The 6,654-nt window shown below is 37.8% G+C and overlaps 1 protein-coding gene across 1 annotated transcript in view; it reads right to left on the reverse strand.

Annotated features, from left to right (window-relative positions):
- The window catches only part of LOC6044449 (sodium/potassium-transporting ATPase subunit beta-2), a 65,293-nt gene extending 59,111 nt beyond the window's left edge, over positions 1 to 6,182 (reverse strand). Inside the window, exon 1 of the mRNA XM_038255814.1 lies at positions 6,025 to 6,182. The gene's annotated coding sequence lies outside the window, so the exon portion shown is untranslated. The remainder of the gene's footprint in view (positions 1 to 6,024) is intronic.
- Between the last annotated feature and the right edge of the window lie 472 nt (positions 6,183 to 6,654).

Raw genomic sequence — 6,654 nt, forward strand, 5'->3', positions numbered from 1 at the left:
AATCTAAAAAATAGATGAAATTTGTGTATTACCCCATCAAATCAGTCATTGTTGGTAATGAGTGAGGAAGGCTCCAACCACATAGGTGGATTAAGTTAGTTTTTTGTGATAATTTTCGTCTCTTTTGTGTCGCTCTTTGTGTGCATGGGGTGATTGGGCATAATAATTGAATAATGCCATCAAAAGTGCAGTGCTTCTTGGGACGCGCAGTTCTGTTTTTTCGTGATAATTTTCGTCTCTTTTGTGTTGCTATTTGTGTGCATGGGGTGATTGGTTTTATGTGAGTAGGTTTTATGTGATTAGGTTTTATTTTTTATGTTATTTTCTTTCTCTCCATTTCCTCAGTTTGATTTGCGATGCCTTTCCGTCGGGTCGTGTTTTTTCGCGTTCGTCGTCGGTGTGTTTTTGTTTTTTTCGCGTGCGTGTATGTGTGTAAAAGTGCGGCTGGTTCTGGTTGTCATCGATGACAATTGAGCCAGTCTTATTTGCGATGCCTTTCGGTCGGGTCGCAGGGTTTTTCGCGTTCGTCGTCGGTGTGCAATAACAACAAAACCTTATCATACCATTTCAGCTCGATAAACATCGTAACTCGTCGTTCGCTTCGTTAATCAGTACCCCACTAAACATGAATCATGTAAAACTCGTAAAAACATCTCAATTAAAAAGTCAGACTGTTAAATTCTTCATCATTTAATTACAAATAATTTTGGTTCTATCTTTCCACAGCCGGCTGTCTAAGATAAATCCATTTCAATTAAAAGTTAACAGCCGATAAACGGGAAATGACTCATCCGCAGCATCCGATTGCTTGCCTTGAGATTAAAACATAATACCTTTCAACAAACACTATGATTTTGGGTCGCATCATCATCTTCTATGGTGAATCCTGACCAAACACCTTATCCTACTAACAAATTTTCAGGTTCCTGGCGCTTGTGGGGTGTAAGCACAGAGTAAATCAGCTGCCCTAGTAGCAACCTGCGCTAACTAACATTCCCGTCCCTTAAAATCGAGATCTACAAACTGACATGGCGGGCGCCGTTGGTGGCCAATGACTGTTACCTATTCGCAACTGATCTAGCTTTAGCAATCATGGTGTTTTATCTTTTCAGCGCATTCATACATGCTGTTGATAAGGGAAAAACCACTAGATCGTCGAAGCATATAATCAGTAGTGCTGAAAGGATATTACGGTTCTGTTCAGCAACGGAGGGGCAACCATGGGTGATCTCTCATGCTCATGCTCATGCTAATCATAGACTAACATTAAAGACTGAGTTCCTATTTATTTGTTTATCTAATAATGTCAATCCAATAAGTTTTTCTAAATTAAATATAATTATCTTGCGACCCATAATGTACTTCTGAAATTTAAAAAAAATGCATTCGAGGTTTAGTCTAAAAAGATTCGAAGCTTTAGGTCAAATTCTCACTGGGTGGTATCATTATGTTTCTGAAAAATTGATTGCACTAATATATTTTTCGGACTTTCATCATTTTGTAAGAATGGCTCTATTTCACCTCTGGTGATACTAAATCGGGTTTTTGCGTTGTTAGGCCGATGCAAATATTTAAAAAAGTTTTTGTCCCTCGGCCCTGGCCGAGGTCAAGGGGGGGGGGGGGGCAAAAAATAAAAAAAAATAAAAATTTAAATAACAAGCCATAGTCTTCACATTTAAATGAAAGCAGTGTTTTAAAATGCATTTTACACTAGTTCAGTTGTTTTGCAATCATTAGTTTTCAAAAAATCTAAGATCTGTCAAAAACAAAAATTGTATCGAAAAAAAAGATTTTGCATCGAAAATTTTCAAAAAATCTTAAGATTTTTTAATAAACTCAAACATGCTAAAAATGATTTTAAACGCAGGAGAATGTATTTTAATTTGAATTCAGCGGGTTGCACTTGAATTTTCATTGAAATTTCGAACTTTATTGTAAAAATATTTTTTTGCCCCCTGATTTTTCGGGCCAATTTTGAGGGGGGGGGGAGTGACTAAAACTTTTAAAAATATGTGTATCAGCCTTATTGAATACAAGGCGACAGTCAAAACTTAAATAAACAGTATATAAAAAAAAATCTGATTGATTTTTTAAGTTTTTATGAGATTGTTTATTTCCTTGGCTTTTACACTTGCCCAACTAAACTCAATCTGATATTCGATGATTACTAAACTAAAACATTTACACCTTTAATCAATTTATTTCAAATTATCTACTCCTTGTAGAGGTATGAATGCTTGCTGTCCATGATAATTGCAATAGCCAATTATAGAAGATCAAATCTGAAAAGTGGAAGTGAGCCTATAAGGGAAGGAAATAGGGCAAACCCCAAAATATATTTTGATATATTTTGAAATATGAATATTTAAGAATCTGAATGAAATTAAATCTATAATCAAAGAAATAAAAATATGTAAGTCACTGGTGAGCATGATATTTTTAACATTTTAATTAAATAAATACCAGACTTCAAGTAGATGGCCGAAATGTTCAACAAATGTTTTGATTTGCCCAAAGTAATACCGATTCTGAAACCGGACAAAAATCCAACTGAAGCTTTTTGCTATCGACCCATTAGTTTGCTTTCATCTATTTGTAAATTATTTGAAAGAACATTTTTTAATAAAATGATATCGTACATTGATTAAAATTCAATTTTCGCTGATGGGCAGTTTGGATTTCACGTTGGGCCTTTAATTACTCATCAGTAGTTGAGAGTTTTAAATTTAATTCGTGGCAATAAATCTGTGGGCTATTCTACTGGCGCTACACTTTTGGACTTAAAAAAGCAAATGACAGTGTTTGGCATAAAGATTTGAAATGAAAAAGTTTAATTTCACGATTTATATCGTGAAAACTATTCAAAATTACTTGACTGATAGCACTCGACAGGTATGTTATCAGAACAGCAAATCTGATCAACTACCAATGCGTGCTGGCGACGCCTGGCGTCCCTCAAGCTCAAGGTAACATTTTGGTTCCAATTTTATACAATATTTTTACTCCTGACTTGCCTGATTTGCCCTCAGGATGTCAGAAATCATGTTTTGCTGTCGCACAAGCATCTCCGCCTAAGGCTTTCGTGTCATCAAAAGTATTTTACAAAAAGCTTGGATATTTTCAATTCTTATTTGAAATAATGGACAAATGATTCAAAAACTCAACGTATTGTTTTCCCTCATTTACCAAGGGCTGAATTTCATGAACCATAAAGTCATCACATTATAATGATGAATGAGGTGATTTTAAAGTTTGAGGATCAAGTGAAATATCTTGGGTTTGCTCTTTGATAATCGTATCCACTTATAAACAGGTATTCTTAACTTTGTCTCAAGAATAAACTGTTAATTTATAAACATATTTTCATGCTCTATGCTAGTTGATAATTGGTGCTATGCTAGTATGATAATTGTTGCATTTCGACAAAAAATCATTGCAGTCTTCAGCTGCATTGATCCGCTCTTTATATAGTTTATAAGTTAGTTATAAGGTATATAATCCCTTTGTAAATGTAGGTGCGCCTACATTGGAAATTACTGAATAGCAAAAGCTACAATATTGTATTAATAAATTGAAAATGCTAGTATTTAAAATTGAGGTGAAAAGTCACCTATTGTGATTGGGCACTAGGGTGACAAGAAAAAATAAAAATTTTGTAAATCTTTAGAGATACACCTTGGGTCGATTCTTTAGATAAAAATAAGTAACTGCAAATTTTGAGCAAAATCGGTAAAACTATAAGGGTCGCTTTTTTATCGTTGAAATTTGTATGCGATAAACCGCAAAAAAATATGGGGAAAAGCAAAAATTCCAAAACTCCACCAAAAGATGGCGTTAATTATGTCGGATCATTGTCAAGTGCGAGATTCTTGATTAAAATTTTATAACAACCAACTATGTCGAAGACGGCAAAATGATTCGAGTTAACCCTGACGAGTCATAAGCAATTTAAAAAAATCGTTTTTGTATTAAAAGTTTTTGTTTCACCAACTTTATCGATAAAAAATGATCTTTAAACCTTAACCGATTCCGCTAAAAAAATTTAACAGTTACTTATTTTTGCTTGAGGAATTGAAACAGGGGGTATCCCTGAAGTCGTTTTTTTATTGTCATCCTATTGGACACTAATGTGTTGTAACTGAATGGTCACGAAAAAAAACGAAAAAAATATGATTATTTTGGTATAACCGTAACCGTAATGGATCAGATATCTAATTAAAATAATTGTAAACAGAAGAGTAATTTATATTTAACTTTTCTGTACTGGACTAATGGCCTATCTACAATCACTTAGCTTAGAAAATTTCACTTAGCTTAGGAATTTGAATCAATGGAAATGAATCTGAGTTTCTACAATGGAAAAGTAATCAAATTAGAAACTGACGTTTGGTTTGGAAAATTTCAAAATCTACGGTAAGTTGACGTTTCCATATCAAAGGTAAACAAACAACTGCATAGCAACGTATATCAGCCCAGCAAGTTTTCTAAGTTGATTGTGGATGACGAACGTAAGTTGCAGACTTTCCTAAGTAACTACTTTACTTAGATGTTCTAAGCTAAGTGATTGTAGATAGGCCATAAATCTTCAATATAATTTTCCATACGTACTCACTTTTTAGAATATAAATCATTGAAGCATTCTGGACCTCTGTATAGACCGTCCCGGTGTTCATCAAGCTTTCATAGCATGCTTAGGAAAATTTGAAAGTTTTTTGTGTTCATGGAAAACCCGTTGATTTCAACTACGCTGGACCTTTTGTCGTTGAGCTCGAACCAGGTCCAATAAAACGCAATGCTTGCTTTGGGAAAAATGCTTTTCAAAAAATTCCATTTCAAATGAACTGAGATTTTGCGTGAGAGTCCCAACGGGCAAGTGTGATTATCAATTATTAAAATTTGATCATCAGCCTTATTTTGTAGGTTATCTGCTGTAGTCAAAGTACAGCAAAATTACAGTTGATTCATAAAAAAGTACAACTTTCGTCTTATTCATAGAACCACGTCCCATCCTTGTATTAATTCATTAATTGTCATGCAATTTACCCATGTTTCGATGCTATGAAGCATTTCGTTAGTTGTTTTCAACTGTTATCTCAAGTGTTCACAATGAGGTCATCAAAAATTGTATCCTTGTATCATAACTCGATTACATTGCCGTACCTTCCGGTGACAATCCCTCTATTCAATCCGTCCAATCAATTTTAACAGGAAAAATTGCATAAAACTGCATCCAACCTTTTTCTTCTCTTCTTTCCGATCTCATCAAACACACTCACGCTCCCTCTCTCTGTTTCGCACAGTTCTCATCCAACCACTAATAAATATTGTCTCTTTTGACCGCTGTCAACTTCTGTTTGATCCCACTGTGCGAGCGCACCACTGGAAAATCCACACTCACTCAAATCACTCACTCTCTCACTGGATATTTTCAGCTCTCGCTCTCACCAAACAAGCACTTTCTTCCTCTCTCACTCTCACACATTAGAATCCGCGCGGGAGCACATTTTCCAGCACTGACTTTTCCAAGGCGTTTGGTGTGTGTTGCGCAAAAAGGGACCGCAGACCGCATGCGCCCCCACTTCGATCGACGCTGCAGATACAACGGACGGAAACCGTCCTCTGTTGGAGAAATTGGGGACAACCGGAAAACGGGAGGGTGGAAATGTCCTCGTTCCGGATTGCAGGAAGATTGAAAGGGGGGAGGTTTGGGAAATCTTCGATTGGGGTTTTTTTTTTTCGAGGAGGACTTTGGCGCCGTTGAGGATCATCAAGTGCACACTTTGAACTGAATCGATTTTTGGTGATTTTTTGGGTGGAAGACTAGCAATTTTCCGAGTTTTCCTGAAACCATTGGAGGTCATTAGAGCATGGGGTAGAAAATGGTGTCCTCCGAGCGCGCACTCACACACAGGTCCACACGCATTTCTTTTCCAGGGAAATCCTTTTCCGTGCGATGCGAGTTTGGAGACTTGCTGGTAGATTCCCCCCAGTGGGGTCGAGATCGTCCCCGGAACGGATTCTTACGGCTTACGGTGCTGGATCACTAAATTTTCCACCAGAAAAGCACTGCCAGAGAACCACACCACACTGAAAAGAGCACACGACGAAGAAAGGACCAACGCGTTCACTATGACCACATAGAACCGACTTCTCTATGCAAGTGGAATCTTCTCCGAGGGACAACTCCGCTGGCCATCACGACTTCTGGCATCTCACTCTCACTCTCTCCCAATCTCTTTTGCAAAAGTCACGCTTTCCCAGCTCACGGAACTCACCACCCGCACTCTCATTTTCCAGCCTCACGATTGTGTAACCGATTCCGCGGGTCGTTCCAGCCTCCTTCCAAGCTGGAATCTATTACGTCATACCTCAGCTGTTACGCCATTAGTTCAGGGGACGACGACGACGACGGCAACGGTGGCAGGACACTCGCTCACGTCCTTCCTCCAGCTGCTGGAGGACAAACTCGCGCGCACACACACACACACACAGGTCCAACCCGAAACGGAACGAACGAGCCTCATCCCACTTTTGACCTCCTCCTCGGTAGTGTTTCCGGGGCCGGGCCACCTGTCGGCTTCCGGTCACACCGTGTCCGTCCCGTTCGATGTTGAACTCGTGGTGATTCATAATTATTTCCTGATTAATTCTGCT

The sequence above is a fragment of the Culex quinquefasciatus genome, chromosome 2 (genome assembly GCF_015732765.1).
Source record: "Culex quinquefasciatus strain JHB chromosome 2, VPISU_Cqui_1.0_pri_paternal, whole genome shotgun sequence".
Taxonomy (NCBI): domain Eukaryota; kingdom Metazoa; phylum Arthropoda; class Insecta; order Diptera; family Culicidae; genus Culex; species Culex quinquefasciatus.